General features: G+C 34.3%; 1 pseudogene; it reads left to right on the top strand.

Moving 5' to 3' along the window:
* Positions 1-14,159, top strand: part of LOC149168909 (uncharacterized) — a 36,786-nt pseudogene extending 22,627 nt beyond the window's left edge.
* The last annotated feature ends 3,845 nt before the right edge of the window (positions 14,160-18,004 follow it).

Here is an 18,004-nt window from a genome sequence, read left to right as displayed (position 1 = left end):
TCATAACAATGGTGTATACATTATGGCATATGATTTATTAGTGTTTGTAGAAACATGATCTAGTTTCAATGATAAACATTATGTGGTCTAGTATTTTTGAATGGGTATACAATGATATGAATTGATCTAGCTAATTTGGTCATTTAAGAATCATTAATTGGTTTATTCCATGATTTAATGATTAAGTTGGTTTAGTGATTAGTTTAAGTTTGTTATTATATATTGGGCTTAAATAATGGTAGTGGGTCCAGTCTGAAATTTTGATGAAAGGTGTCCTACAAGTTGTGATGTTTTCATTTAGATGGATCGAGCATGAGAAATTATGAAATGTCATCCACAAAGGTGTTAGCACCTTCAGTGAGGAAGTTGAAGCTTCCTTCCAGTGGTAGTTGGTGAATATGATCAGGGTGTTAGAGTTCCCTTACAGTGGATGCTGGTATGAGTTTGTGCCCATACAAGATTGTAAGAAGTTTTTAATTATAATAAAACATGAAGACAAAAATGACAATGACAGTGGTTTTTTCCCTCATTGGGTTTCCACCTAAAAAGCATGGTTTTCATGTTTGTTGATCTACTGCTTATGTTTGCTGGTTTATTCTGTTCATATTGCACATGGTTACTATTTAATTAATTTCTAAAGAAGTATTTATTTACTATTTCAAGTTAAACAAATGATGAATTAGTTGAAAAGTTAGTAAATTGGATTACACTACTTATCCTCATCGCACTCGTGTACATATGCTGATTCATTGAATTAAAGTCACGTATAGAAATATGAATAATAATTTTAAATGTTTTAGTGAGCTTTAAAATACTGATTCACCACCCCCTCTAAGTATTTTTCCCATCAATTGGTATTAGAGAAGGTCCTTCAGAAGAAGCTTGATCGCTTGAAGGAGATCCATCAAGATGGCTAGTCGAGAAGGAATATCTTCTATGAGGTCCCTTTAATTAATGGAACTAACTTTGTCTTTCAGAATGTCAGGACATGATCATACTTGCAGGTGTTGGGAGATAATGTATGGGAAATAATTGAAAATGGATATCAATATCAAACCTCCATTCCCACAAATAGTTTAGGAAAGAAATAATATGAATTAAATGCAAAGTTTTTGAATGATATCTTGTGATGTCTGGTGGAGTCTAAATTCGTGAAATTATTGCAGATGAAAACAACCAAGTAAATGTGGGATAAGCTTATCCAAATTTATGAAGGTGACACCAAGGTAAAAAGTGTTAAACTCAAATCATCTAGAATATAGTATGAGATGCAAAAAATGCATGATGATGAAAGCATTACAACACTTTTCCTTAGAGTAGATGAAATTGTTAATTCCATGAGAATTGAAGGTGACGAAATAAAATATTCTAGTGTTGTTGAGAAGATTTTTAGATCACTAACTATGAAGTTTAATTCTAAATTCTCTTTTGTTGAAGAAATGTAGGATTGGAAAAGTATCACACTTCATTAACTCCATGAAATATTGACAAAATTAGAGATGAGGAAAGGTGGTCCTTAAAACACGAGATAAGAAACTTTCAAAGCGACATAAAAAGGGAAACATAAGGAACCACCCACGGAAAAAAGTTACATATCACATGAGGAAGAAGAAAATTTTTTGAGAAAGATTCAAGTCGGAAGTGGAAAATTAAGAGGTGAGCTTCCCTTTGAATGTTTTTCTAGTGGAAGAGAAGGGAATTATGCATCCAAATGTCCTTATATAGAAAATCATAAACAAAATGGAAAGAATGTTGCTAAAAATAAGTTCTATGATAAGAAAATATTTTAGTGTAATGAAGGTAGTCATAACACATCCGATGACCAAGAAAATTCGCATTAACATTCTAATAGTCACTATCAAGTACCTATGGCTCTTGAAGATCAATCATTAAATGAATCATATGGTTGTGACGTAAATGATTCAATGAAGGCTCTAAACGAGAATGACAAACTTGGTAATTCTAACAAAGAATTTGAATCAAAGGGAAACAATATGATTGAGGAAATAAACATGTTGAAGATGGAATTAGAAGCAACCAATAGAATAACATAAAGCATAAGAAAATAACTTCAATAAAAGGAAGAGGATTTCGAAACATTAGAATATGAAATGATAACCCTAAAGGAATATTATGAGAAGATCAAAAAATGGGAAAAATAATATAAGTTTGTAGAGAAGATTATTAATGAACAACACTCTCCTTTGACCAAGACAGACATTGGCTGTGATCATACAAAATGTGATGAGAAAAAATAGTATAGTGTTGTTTAAGGGAAATCTAGATCAAGTCACACATCTCCTAGATCAAGGTCAAGATCTATCCATAGGAAGAAAGGACGGTTTTTTGAATATTGTTCTCTTGTAAGTCATTTGGGAATAAGGCCACTGATTTCACATCAAGTATGTAGAATAGAATCAGGAGATGGTATACGTTCTAGCGCATAGGTAGAAATTGCAAGCAGATATGGAGGAAGAAGCAATCTAAGTCAGAAACGTAGGGAATATTGACCCCACTACATTCCATTGGTTCTTAAAGCTTACTTCTCATAGTGACTGCAGAAATGGTATGAGGTACATAACCTCATAAGAGTAGAAGATGACTATAAGGACCTCAGGAGCAGTGACGTGTAATCTGAGGGGTAGTAATACATATGTTTTCTTGATAATGACTCCCATGGTTGTTTTCGATGTTTATGACAATGCATCTGATGTAGTAACAGTGAACAAGTATAGACAAAACAGGCTTAGGGGGAGATCTAGTTATGAAATTTTAGCACTTTCCTTTAGGTACACGGATATTATTAAGGACAATCACATATATACACGAGTTTTAATAATGACATTCACATATATTTTCCTATAATGAAGAAACAAAATGACAGATTTAGGGAAAGGTTGTGATATGCTCCAGACAATTATTATTTTTCTTTATTGTTTTAATGTTGATTGTTATTGTCTATGGATGCTACTTATAAGTGGTATTTTCTAATGATGGTTTATTAATTTCAGCAATATGACATTGATGTTTTGATGGATATACTAATTGATGAATATTGTTTATGACCTAACTCATGGACGAGCTTATGTGATTAGATCTGACAACGAACAATTGGCACAAGTTCAGGGGGAGCATTTTCTTTGCTTCTAATAAATTCATTGCTGAAATTATGATTTCTTTAGTATTCCTTATTTAATAATGGTGTCTATTCTCATAATTTTGTTGACGTTTTGAATGATAACTACATCTTGATGTTGTCATTTTTCATAATTTTCTTATGGTGAAATATGGATGATGCTTAAATGTTTCTTGACGAGATGCATATAAACTATCAATAATGTTGCTAATAAAATTTGTGATACATGTATATGATAATACACATGCCATAGGAAGATAATGTTGATCTTCTTGGTATGATATCAAGGAGATGGGTTGATTTGGCAGTCTTATGATTAGTTGATGATGATTATGAGTTCATACATATTGAAGAAAGAGGTCTTTTAGATGACTACTTGAGTTGCATATTGGTGAAATGGTTTTTGATGTGAAAAATATTCTATAAATATATTGGGCCAAGAGAATGATGTTACTGCAAGTTTCATAAAGACTTGGTTATTGATATACTACTGCTACATCTGATGGATGGTACCTGGAAACAAGGCATACTTTGATGATGTTGAAGAATGATGCTTCACTTCCCTATATTATGATTAGATGCTTGGTTCTAAATTATTTTATTGATGTTGCATATTTGGTCACATGTTGATGATATTGAAGCTACATTGTCTTATCTTGCATATTGATGATGAGTTGGTGTTTCTTCTATCTATGGTACAAATCCCACATAGTATATGATGTTTGTTGAAGACTATCTTGGTCATGTTATAAAGGTCTTTGGTCTTGGTTACAAGTGCCATATTTGTCTCTTGATGTAAAGGTCGTGTAAATACCTATGGTATAAATCATTGTGAAATTCATTTATGTTTGAACTATTATGGTCAAGTCATGTAATCCCATCTTTTTTCGCATATGATATAAAGTTGAACCAAATATGTAACCCCACTATGTTCAGTGATCAATGTAAGCATGAGTCATTGGTGATAGGAAAGTTCATGTGTGGTTGAGTCATATTGTCATGTACTTCTTTGTATATCTTCCGAAAATTCAACATGTGCTCAGGGGGAGCATTGTCAATATTCAGTGTTCGTACTCAAAAAGTCAGATCTACAACACTCATGTCAACAAAATAAGTGAAACCTTCATTCAACATTAGCCAACCCTTTTCCCTTGATGCCAAATGGGGATAGTGGTTTGGTGTTTGTAGCAGAATGCTTGGAGAGAAGCTTGGTATGCCTACATATCTATTTACAGCTATCTACAAGTACCAGTGACCAAACACCAGAGTGGTTATCATTAAGTCAAAATGGGGATATTGTTGGAATTATGAAAAATGTGTTGTCCTTGATGGAAACCTACTTAATAAATATCTTGGAATGATGGTAGCAGGATGATTATTCAAGCAAGTACAAATTGAATATCAGTTCGAAGACGGAGGAATGATAAACATAAATCTTGAAGAAGTATACGTGGGCTTTTTAATGCAAATTCGCGTACATACACAGGTTTAGTGAAGAAAAGTGGCATACATTTTCCGCACCATGGTATTATAAATACCCTATGTCTTTACCATGGTATAGGCACATAGTAATGAGAGAAAAAAGATATATTTGATCTCGTCAAGGAATACCAATTGTATAACTATGGAATTGACCTAAGGTATTGGCTAAGTATTAAACTATATGGGGAGATGGAGATCAAGGTTCGCATGTGCATGTAATGGGCTATTGCTTAATTGTTTATTTTGAAATAAGTGTGCACCCAGGAGTGTGATGATGGATTAGATCTTATAGACATGAAACGACTACACGTTGAATAACCTTGTTATGAGGTGATCTATTTGTGATGATGATATGATGTATGTATTTTACAATATATGTTGAGACATGGGGTTTGAATGATGTTTCATTGTGCAACAAAGGTATGATTCAATAGTTCAATATCTATATGTAGGTTTTCTTCAGAAAAATCACGTACATACGTGGAACTACTTCTCGACAGTTGTGTATCGATTCTGTAGTATGGACATATCTATATGCATGTATGCTTATTAAAAGGCACATATATATGTGGAAGTGTCTTATAAATGTCGCATACATATGATAGGGTTTTGTAGTCTGAACTGATGATATGGCTGACTTGTTCTGTTATGTTTGTTGACGTCTGTCAATGACATCTCTTCCATGATAAACTATGTGTGACCATTACGATTGAGTTGACTAATTTAGGGAATGATTTGTTGACTAAAGACGATGCTGCAATGTGATAATCTGTATGTGGTTCAGAAATATGAAGTGCAATGATTAAGATTTAGGGTTCAGTCTTTCAAGAGTTGTACGCAGTTTTTCTTAAGGGAAAGCCCGTATATATGGGAATATTCTTCAAAACAATGGTGTATGCATTCTGACGTATGATTGATCAGTGTTTGCAGTGACAAGATTTAATTTTAGTGATGAACAATATGTGATATAGTGTTCTAATGAATGGGTATAAAGTGATTTGAGATGATTTAGTTGCTTTGTTTGTTTGAGATTCGATAATTGATTTATTCAATTATTTGATGACTAAGTTGGTTCAATGATTTTTTTACAGTGATTGGTTTCATTTTCTTATTATATATTGGGCTTAAATAAAGGTAATGAGTCTAGTCTAAGAATTTGATGAAAGGTGGCCTACCAATTGTGAAGTTTTGAGTCAGGTGGATCTAGTATGAAATATTATGAAATGTGGTCCACGAAGGTGCTGAGAATTGGAGCCTTAAGTGAGGAAGTTTAATATTCCTTCGAGTGGTAGATGGTGAATCTAATCAGGGGGTTGGAGCTCCCTTCCGGTGGGTGCCGATAAACAAGATTAGTGGGTTGGATCTCCCTTCCAATGGGTGATGGAGAATGAGAGAAGGTTGTAGCCTTCTGCACATGGGTGCCTACACGCTGGTATGAGTTTGTACCAGTAAAATATTGTAAGAATTTTTTCATTATAACAAAATATGAAGAAAAAGATGACATAAGCGATGGTTTTTTCCCACATTGGGTTTCCACCTAAAAATTGTGGACTTCATGTGTGGTTATTTATTTTTTATGTGTGATGGTTTATTTTGTTCTTATTGCACATGGTTGCTATTTAATTAATGACTAAATAAGTATTGATGGACTAGCTCAAGTTAAACAGATGATGAATTAGTTGAAAAGTTAGTTAACTAGATATACACTACTTATCCTCATCACAGTTGTGTACATACACTGTTTCATTGAATTAAAGTTGCATAAATAAATATGAATAAGAATTTGAAAGGTTTTAGTGAGATTTAAAACTATGATTCACCCACCCCCACAATTATTTTTCGCATGAAAGTGAGAGACAATAAAGAAAAAAGGAAAACACACACCATCCACAATAGACAGAAATATTTCACCCTAGGGAACCCTAATGGGAGAAAACATGGCTAAAAGTTGAGGCTACTCTACTCTCTTTCTATGTAATGGATAATGTGAAAGTACAAAGAAAGTGGTGCTCTCTATGGAGTTACCTAAGACATGTGGCCTGTATGGTTACGGTAGAATGATAACGCTCTCTATTGTTCTCTCTAGCTTCTGATTCCTAGTTTCTCTACTCAATTATGGAAAAAAATTGCAATGACAGGTAATGAAACTCATAATCCTCATACAACATAGAATAATATCCAACTAGAGGTAACATTGACTCCCTCAACTCTTAACTAGAGTAATGGATTTGAAGCTTATTGAGCCTCTTCAAGGTACACATGGGTAGCCCCATAAGCATTAGAAGAAGGGGTTAACATGGTGTCTACTCACACCGCAATGGTAATCATGGTAGGAAAACTTGTGGGAGAAATATTATTTTCATATAAACTTAAATTGACATAATTTTTACACGATTGGAAAGGTCTCTATGTTAGAGAGATATTTCTTGTAAGTACGGTGGTTGAGATATTTTGAATGAAATAATTTACAATGATAGTATATATAACTTCAACTTTGCATCAAGGTTATTTCCATGGCATACTAACTTGCATTTGACTCCACCTCAAATGGTTTTTGCAAGTTTCGTGACATGAGAAACCATCCTTGTCTAATTTCCTTTTTCAACTCTTCAAAGTCCCTATGCTTATAGCTCCCCTACTCATAACTCTTTCCACTAGTTATCGTGTGGAGTGGTGAAACTACAATTAAAAATGAAATATGAACTTCTGTAGGTGGTGTTCCACTTTAATTAAATCCTAACTTGATAGAGATTTGTATGAACTGAACACTTAATGATGACCTCTATATTGATAAGATACACCTTAAGCTCCCTCTACCAATCACATACCTTAAATGCATGAAATATTGATGGCCAAACTCACATTTCTTGATGTTTTCAATTAGTTAGTACTTCTTCACTGACTCTAGCACTTGTATCAAGTGTCAAATGAGCTCCTCCCAAGTAGTATTGTGGACAAGTATATCATCCAAGTAAGCTATAACAAATGAATCTATATAAGGATATAGTACATCATTCTTTACTCTCATAAACATAGTTGGTGAATTGCATAAACCAAATGGAATAAATATGGGCTCATAACCAGGATATATATTTGAGGATTAAATATGGGCTCCTCAAAGAGATACCAAACATGGTGCACATCCTCCTGAACCTAGTGATATACTCTTGTACACTCCACCCCTACCCTTTCTTGAAGTAGTGAAATAAGTTACACTAGTCTTGTACATAAATGATAGGGTAGAATTGCAAATTAATGATGGTTTTGAAGTCCTCTCACTTAGTTATCAATATAGAACCCTCTAACCAAACTATTTCCATATGGATTACATGCTAGGTTAGAGTATGGTGCTCTAACTTCAGTACATAAAATGATATTTGTTGCTCCTAGTCTCTATGGTGAACACTAAAATACAATTTTAATTTCTAGAACTAGTGATTCAATTTTATATCATAGATATCACCTTAGTATGCCTTTATTTCTACCTTTTCTTCCATATTCACGAGGGACTATGAATGGTTGATGGCACTCAAAAATGGTTATTGTTACTTGGGTTCTTTCCTTGAGTCCTTTTATTGTTCATGATCTCTCAATTTCCTCTCTAATCTGACCTCTGAATTAGAATGTGTATATTCTCTGATTCCAATCTTGTTTGCTAGAGCCATCACGAGGAGGTTCATATTGTGACAAATGTAGGAGAACTATGCTTCTACCATTTTGAATCTCTCTTATACAAATAATGATAGTTACTTTGAATTGACTTGTCAATCATGGCTAGGGTACTTTAACTTCCTACTTAAACTACTTCCTGGAAGCCCTACAACTTCCCTAAAAATTCCTCAAAGAAGTTTTTGTTGATGCCAATATGATTTGTCAAATACCTTTAATACTCCATTGGAATAGTTTGTTCTGCGACATATTTGATAAAATTACTGGAATATTTAATATTAACATTTTTCATAGATTTATATTCTTTATATAGTTGATTTTTCTTCATAATTAATTAAATTAGCTAAAAATCAGAAAATAGATAGCACAAAGAAATACATTAATCATCCATAATAAACATAAATATCTTTCCCTAGGAAGCTCTTATAGAAGAAAACCCAACTCAGACCTGAGTTTAGAGGTATTTATTTGGACCTTCTAGAGTATTCTTCAAATTCCATAGGCCGCTAGCCCCATATGCATGAGTAATAGGTGTTAACATAACATTTACTCCAACCATGGTGGTCAACATGGTAGGTTAACTTGCGGGAGAAAACTTTTGTAGAGAAACTCTATTTGACACAAATATTGCATCGTTAGAAAGGTCTCCAAGTGTAAAACAATTCCTAGGTACAATACTATCTTTAATAATTTTTGGCACCAAAATCTCTAATCAATGCCTTTAGATGGTTCTCAAATATTTTAGACCCTGATTTTACAAATTAAGATATGTTGACAAAAATAATCTCACAAGCTATTTCTTATAATTTTTCCACTTTGAAAACATTGAGAAATATGGTAAATAATATAATGATCAAATTTGGTTTGCTAAAGTGAACAAGTAATGGCTCAATCCCTCGTTTTGTCTCATTGTTAAGATCATATATTATTTATTTTCCCTACATCACCACAGTCAAGGCCCTTCATGAATATGAAAATCCTCCTTAAGGCAGTCATCTCACTATATAAAAAAATCATAATGTTTCCCACATCTCACACAAAGAACAATCATGCCCTATAGAGGAGAATGATATGTGCCTTTGACATTATTTAAGACCCTTGATCGTTAGAGGCTTCATCAAGGACTTAAGGTTATTATTTCCCCTTGGTCACTACTTATGATTCAAGACTCTCATCCCTAGCATGAAAGACTTTGTAATGGTACCCAAATTCCACTTGGAAGCTACATATGACCTCTAAAGGGCGTGCGATGTGATTTAAAGTCTTGTTCATGGCTGTTAAGGCATAGATTTATTTATCGTATAAGGCACTCTTGTTTCCCTTTAATTATGATCAAGGCCCTATAATTCATACTTCTTATGAAAAAATACTTAGCATGTCTATATATACCTGATATACCAAAGGTTCACTTTAAAAGGTTTGTGTTGTGATTCTTGTCCTTAATAATGGCCCATTAACTCAAGAATCTTAATTTAGGTCCTAATTCCCTATATTATTTCCTAGTCATGGTCTAAGATCCATCGCTAATATACAAAGCCTCATATTTGTGTCCATATCCCACTTTAATGATAATTATCTCATATCCAAGGCATGTTTTTGCTTATGGCCCTTGGTCCTTAGAAGATTCATATAGGTCACAAGGATCTTATTCTCTGCCCATTCCCATTAGAAAGGGCTTAATATTCATCTCTACTATCAAAAGTATTCTAAAAGTGACCATATTTCACTTGGAGGTTGAATATCCCTTTTAGAGAGTCTGTATGGTGGCTTGAAGCCTTGTTCACGGTTTATGAGGCCTAGAAGCTTAATTTGGAGCCAAATTTATATGCTTTCATCCCCTTGCAATGGTCAAGTCCCCAAAACTCTTAGCTTATGTATAAGAACTCCTAAGAGTACCCATAAGACCATTGAATCTCAAATATGTCAATTAAAGAGATAATGTGGTGGTTTGAGGTATCGTTCACCACAGAAATATTCATTTTTTATTCTTTTGAAATTAAGCATTTATATATATAAAAAACATAAAAAAATTGTGTGATAAAAGCGTAGAAATTTTGAAGCCCTTTCTAATGAGCTAAAAAGCTCTAAAAGTAAATGTTCGAATAAAAAATAATAAAGGTAATAGAAAACTTACTATATTATTTTTTCATATAAAAATAATACACACATTAGTAGTGCATTTAAGCTCTTAAAAAGCACATACATTATTTTGCGTGCTTTTTTGGAAAAGGTTGGGCCAACTTTATGGCCATTTGGAAGGTATTCAAGGAGTTGTAAAATGAATGTGTGAACATTTTAAATAACAAGTGTATCTTCTTGAATTGCTCATTGCCACTTTTTCAATTAATTCAGGGTAGAAAGCCTATTTCTCTTTTCAAATAAAATTTTAAATTAGTAAACATTTAAATATGAGCAAAAATACTTGTTTCTAAATCTTGGTTAATCTTATTATTTTATATAAATGGGAAATTCAAAATGGTATAATCATTACTACTGATTATTCAAAACAAATCCAACTAACACATAACCACTTATAACTTACTAATATTATTTATATCTAATGAATTTTGGATGAATGAATTTGGGATGGTTTACATTTTTTATATTTTGTAATTTAATTTTTTTGAAACTAAAAGGACAAGAGGTGTTTCTCAGCAACAAGTGCCTGCTGCAATGCTGATCGTTTAGGTTGTTATTTGAAATTGAGAGATTGTATATTTATTTTGCGAAATGGACACTTTATCTTTCTATGTGAAAGTTGATTATCATTTAGGTTGTTATTTGGAAATTAAGAGATTGTATATTTATTTTTTGAAGGGGGCACTTTATCTTTTTGTGGGAAAGCTGATTGGATTAGGCACCGAGGCTTTATCTTTCTGTGGGAAAGCTGATTAGGTTAGGTACCGAGGAACAACATATTGTTCAAAATGTTAACAAACGTCCCAACTCAAAAAACCAGATTGACATTTATTGGAGCAGCCATAATTTGCTAGAAAATATAAACAGAGTGGTTGATGCAATAGCACTTGGTGCATTGTAAATATGCCAACTCCACATTTCTTCCAGCGGCCATAATTTATAATTGTATTTGTTTAAAAAGTTAACAATTAATATATGAGAAAATAAGTGCTAATTGAAAAAAAAAATGAAATAAACATTTGAGCCAGCATTTTTAATGAGGAAATATAATATGAGGAAATAAGTGCTAATTGAAAAGGGAAAAAACAAAATAAATATTTGAGCCAGCATTATTAATCAGGAAATAATTGATATTTGAAAAAAATGAAATAAACATTTGAACCCCTATAATGGCCTTGCATGCAAGGCAATTGCTCCCTCCTGAATGACCCAGGATCAGTGTGGAAAGTTACCTTGTTTGGTCCACCACCAGACCAGCATGACTTAAACACCTGGCCAGCATGCCTTAAGCCATTTGAAAGCGTACAATCAGGGATCAAAATTGAACACGTCAGAGCCCTTCAAAGGGTCTCTGGCAAGTCAGAGAAGTAAGAAGAAAATTTTACCAGTCAAAAAAAATTTAAAAATTGATTTTTGTCATTTAAAAAAAAAAATGGAATAATATCTTAAAATTTTTTAAGAAGTGCTGTCAAATTGTCAATTTTTTTTTAAATTTCATTTTTCCTGAAATTACAATTTTAGGAATGAAAAAATTAAAATTTTAGGAATGTTGAATTTGTAAATTTCTTTTCATGTTAAAACTTAAGTCCCATTTTAGAAACTCCCATTTGAAAAACAACAGTTTCCTTTTGAGTTGTTTTTTCTAATTGTGCATATGATGCAAGTTCTTATTACGCCGTAAGGCATTTCCCTCTGAAATCAACTCCCCTCTCTGCTTACCTGTCATCGTGTAAGCCACACGATTATATGTTAGACGATTGCAACAATTTCAACCGTTGATCGTTGATTCAAAAGGTTGCCCAAACGGTTTGGGCGTTTCATTTGGCAGATCGAATAGTTTCATCAGGGCAGCTGAACCGGGCTCTCTAGTGCTACATGCGTCCCACTAACCCTGTTGGCGGGCTTTTCTTGTACTGTCTGTGGGTGGAGTTGATTGATCCCAAGGTTGTACTGAGCAGGCAGCACATTCTCACAAATCCCACATTCTCACAAATCCCGGTGTTCTCAAATCCATCGTTGAGAAAGCGGACATGAGAGAAAGCGATACCGTCCTGGAAATCGGCCCGGGTACTGAAATCTAACCCTAGAGTTGCTGCAGGCCGCCCACAGAGTCATCGCAGTCGAGATCGATCCCCGGATGATCGAAGTAGTTCACAAACACATAAAGGGGACCGAAATGGCTCAGAGATTGGAGGTGAGTTCCAATTTCCTTTGCATCTTGTTTTTACATTCATTCACCTTATTTACCTCATTAACAATATGTCAATTCCACATGGATTGTGACTCTTCATGCCCACCCCAAGTTTCAAATCCTCAGAGACATGTTTTCCCTTCATGAGTTGTTGCTTCTATGCACCTGTGTAAGCAGCGGCTCAGGCTCCAGCTCCATGTGGATGGGGCAAGGTGTAGGTCTTCTGCCACAATCACTGAGACATATGTTTTCGAATATCTGTTGTTAGCCTGCTATAGTTCGTTGTGATATTCACATAATGGAAATGGGCATGCTTTCTGCATGACCTGACTTCAGTTCATCGTGATAATCCCATAATGGAGAAGGGTGCACCGTGCGCTTGCTGCATTTGTAAACTGGAAACATCAACCAAAAAAAATCCTACATTGACAACAATACTGAAGAAGGTTTATTTGTGAAATACCACATACATTAAAACTTTTTCAAATCTTTGCCAATCTGAAAACTGGGTTTAAGGTGAATTTCTCATGCCTATGCGATGAAAACTGGCTATGGGGTGAAGTCCTCATGCTTATGTGATAGCAGCCTTCTTTTCTTCAGTTACTACCTTTCTCCAATCTAATGATGCTTAGAAGTACCTGTGTGCTTTGGGAAGCCATAATCTTGTAACGTACTGCACTTTCTGTCTGGCAATGAAAAATGCCAATTTTGGCAATAAAACACTTCTTCTTTTTGCAAATTTGATGTTGTAGATGGATTCCCTACCCCCTTATGTCCAATTGGGCACCTCAGTATTAAATTTATGCAATTCAAACCTGTAATTCCAAGATTCTGGCAAAATTTCTGCCAGATTTACAAGGAAAATGCACTGGAAAGAGATTCTGTTTACTGCAAGGTTAACCTAAGCTATGTGCTTTGCAGGTTCCCTTGTGATGTCTTCGTAATTGTCTCTTGCAATTCCTTTTTTGTTCCTTGTGATTGCTATCTTTGGTGATACCTTATTAATTTTTGGGATTACGATAAATCAAAGTTGCTCTTCTCTAATATGACTATCTCCTTTTTCTTTTCTGTTATGGACAGTTGGTGCGAGGGGACATACTACGAACAGACTTGCCAACTTTTGACATATGTGTAGCCAATATACCTTACCAGATATCATCTCCGCTCATCTTCAAGCTTTTGTCCACCATGCCCAAGTTTCGAAGTGCCACCCTCATGCTTCAGAAGGAATTTGGCCACCGCCTCGTGGCAAAGCCTGGTGATTCCCTTTTCAATCGCCTGGCTGTCAATGTGGATCTTCTGGCCAGTACCAAGCTCCTTATGGATGTGAGCAAGAGGCATTTTACGCCATGCCCTAAAGTGGATTCCTCTGTTGTGAGAATCGAACCAAGGGCATGGCCTCCTCCAGTCGACTTGAGTGAATGGAATAGATTCACTCTGATGTGTTTCACCAGAAAGAATAAGACTCTCGGTGCAATCTTCTTGTTCATCAATTTTAATCTTGAAGGCATATATCCCTGCTATTGTTTATTTGTTCCCTAAGATTATCTTCTTTAAAGGCATTTAGAGCATGGATGGCAGCAATTTCTCAACGAACAGTATAGGTACATTTGTATTGTATGAGCAAATGGAGGAATTTTTCCTTTTTAGTTAAAAGGACGAATCATCTTCGGTTTTTCTTTGCAAGCAATACTTTAAGAAGACAAGCGTTTCAATATGAATTAGTTATGTTTTTTCGATCTCTTCATATTTATTTTCTTCAACATGTTTGAAACCTTTTCTTCTGGGAACTATTGTTTTTGCAAATATTTTACCTTGAATCAATTTGTCTCAGCATGCATTCAAGTTAGTTAGAATGGAATCACATAGGTTTCAGCAGTTTAGCCTAGTCGGTTGTCTCATTAGTCAGGACTTATGAGATGTATGTTAAAATACTGAAACCTGCTTATGTTAAGGTGAATTTGTGCTGAAAACAGTTTTCAATACTCACGGATCAGACCTTGATCCGAAGAAACTTGTGGGTTAATGGAAACTCATGATCACAGATATAACTGAAAAAGGGAAAAGGAAACCCTCCTATTGAACGATTTCCTCTGCGAAGTTTTTCTCAAGCTCTTGTCAAATACAAGGCAAACTCTTACATTCCAGCTTAACAGAGTTCTTCGCAGAACTGAGGTTTTAAACATTTTGTTCGTAACTGACAGGAAAAATATGTTGAAGATGGATCACTTTCAGCTACATAATTTTTTTAGTGTCTTGTACTCTAAAGTTGGAGTACGAGGGAAAATATTCCTTGCTCATTAAATAAAGCCTCATCTGTGACTCCGTCGGTAACAACCACTCTTTAGAAGGTAGGCCCCGATAAAAATACCAACATTTTGAAAGAGAGTCTAAAATCCTGAAAGGCTCTAAAGGATCATAGTGTACAACGGTGACTTCCCCACAAAGATTAGTCTTGCACATTACACAAGACTTGATCGAAGGATTTTCTGCGTAATGAAAAAGGCAATATGGGAGATTCCAATCACGTTCCAAGGCATTTTTTAAAATGTGGATGTGACAAAAGGTTGTTGTGGAACGTGCTGTTTGTATATTTTAACACACTAACACTTTACAACAATGAACTAACAATATTCATGATGAAAATAGCAATAGGGAAGATTTATCTGCATAATGAAAAAGACAATATGGGAGATTCCAATCATGTTCCAAGGCATTTTTTAAAATGTGGACGTGACAAAAGGTTGTTGTGGAAGGTGTTGTTTGTATATGGGAAATTTCTTGATCATTGTGTATAATCCTAATGTTGATAGATATGTCTACTAAGTGGTTCCAGTTAATGGGGCATTGATTTGAGTGGTCAATATATTTTTATTATTTATCAAAGTAATCTTGTGTTGTATTTGTGTTCTTCAATTTATGCCTTACGGCGTTTCCTTTGCAACATCTGATGCAAATGCTAGTTAATTATTATGTCACAATTACCTTTTGATACCATTACATTTGGCAGTTGTTCCCATTTCAAAAACAACAGTTTCTTTTCGAGTTGTTTTTTTTAATTGTGCATATGATAGAAGTTCTTATTAATTATTATGTCACAACTACCCCTTGATACCATTACATTTGGTAGTTTCAATTGAGAGCGACTAGATGTCAATATGGGCCATGTATTAGGTCTGTAATTTCATTGGGTTGTGCTTGAACGTTGCCTAAAGCAAGGTTTGATGACGATTTAAGTTGGAGAGGAGCATAGATTCATCATTCAGCAAACGACTTTCAAGCAAGGTTTAAGCACGATTTATGCTTGGAGAGGAGCGCATTCAACAAGCTTCCTAACATACTGGATTTGATTTGTTTGCGGATTCCCAATTCCTGGTATGTTTTCATATTAAAAAAGGAGATACCAAAAACATATACACATTTGTACATTCGTTTGTTGAATCCTAAACCTGTTTAGAATTTTACTAAATTTTTTCGTTCATGCAATAAACTTAAATTTGATTGAGCTACTTGTATATTGGCTTGAACGTTTTGGTCACAAAAATTTCCTACAAAATTAATCCTTATCTAAACTGGAGCAGGAATATAGGTCTCCTTTTTATCCATTAATGGTAAATGCATTCGATATATTAGTTGTGGCTCATATCAGACCTGCCTTATATACAACATCCATGGGGTTGTTGTTCCACCATTTTCCTGTGGCTCATATCAGACCTGCCTTATATACAACATCCATGGGGTTGTTGTTCCACCATTTTCCTGTGAAAAAATAAAAAGAAATTTGAAAATAATTTACTGTTGTCAATTGAATTGCTCTTTTTTTTTATGCTTTTCATTATAGAAGTGCGACCTAAATATGTGCCCTTCTAAATGAAGTTAAGACCTGCCCTTCAAATTTGATCACTGCGTACAATCTATGGCATCCTTAAATTTTTTTAGCATATGAAGATTAAAATGTTTGGAATATCTAGTGGATCCAGTTGAAGCGGCCCTTATAGTTCCAGTTCCTACTCATGATCAATTTGGAATATGTTTTCGGAGTGGATCCAGTTTGGAATATGTGTTTGGAGTGGATCCAGTTGAAGCGCGCCTTATGGTTGCCCCGTTATATACTGGCAGAACAAATTTCCTTAGTTGTCGGAGAAAAATACCAGCAACAGAAGAAAGGGTCATTAACAATTGTGCAGTTTCCACTAAACACAATTGTGTAGCTTCCACTAAGCGACAACACTTGTGATGTTATGCCATTGAAGCTAGTCAGAGATGTGCTTATTTGGGTCCTGCATGTATTGCTTCTCACTTCTTATCTAGGTTGCATTTCTTACGTCTTACCGTTACAAAAGGAGAAGCAAATATGTGGAATCTGTGTGTACTTTGATTCTCACTTCTTACCTAGGTTGCATTTCTTACGTCTTACGGTTACATAAAGAGAAGCAAATCTGTGGAATGACTGCAGAAGGTGTTAATGATGCTCCGATCTTCAAAAATGCATATATTGGAAAAATAGATTTGCTGAAGATAACAATGTGTTGTGAAACCAAGTGTGTTATGGTTGCAGGTGGTTTTTTTGTTTATTGCTTTGCTAATTCATTAGTGATAGTAAATTACTATATTTTTAGAACAATTATTTTGTTTTTTTGGCTTGAATTATAAACGCAAACAATTATTTTCTTATTCTTTGTTGAATTAGTACAAATGAATGAATTTGTAAGAAATTTAACTGCATATTAAAAGTCAATTAGTATTTTTTTAGAATTAGGATTCACCACTTGAATTAGTAAGAATGAATGAATTTATAAGAAATTTACACCCATTTTTAAGTTCAGTAAGTTGGCCAAAACAATGTAAATCACTATATTTTCACTGTAAATATAAACTATAATTATTTTCTTGGCTTGAATTAGTGGAAATAAATGAATTTATATGAAATTTACATGTTTTTTTTGGTAAGCTAATATGGAACCATTTATATTATAACAGGTTAAAACTAGTACATACATACGATGGCCTCAACCCGCCCTGAAGGGAAACCAGGTCTGTTGGCCATCTGAAGTTCTTAATAGCCATCCAAAAACAAAATTTAACGAGTTTGTTTGTCCATGCTATATATACTAACCATTCAAAAAAACTAACACTCGCCATCTGAAGTTCTTAATAGCCATCCAAAAATAAAATTTAACGAGTTTGTTTGTCCATGCTATATATACTAACCATTCAAAAAAACTTACACTGTTTGCTAACTGCATTATAAAAGATAACAGAGGGTAGCATGCTATTCATCTTCCTAACTAAGGAGAAAATAAACATATCTTGAATAATCATTCTTCCATTGCGCTCGGCTGGTGCTCCTCCTCTTTTACTCCCTGAGTAAGCTTCTTTAGCTGTTG

Source organism: Pinus tabuliformis, chromosome 4_2 (assembly GCF_031772625.1).
Source record: "Pinus tabuliformis cultivar Carrire ecotype Pingquan chromosome 4_2, CPIR1, whole genome shotgun sequence".
Taxonomy (NCBI): Eukaryota; Viridiplantae; Streptophyta; class Pinopsida; order Pinales; family Pinaceae; genus Pinus; species Pinus tabuliformis.
Note: the sequence above shows the minus strand (reverse complement) of the source record. Positions and strands in the feature narration are given on the sequence as shown.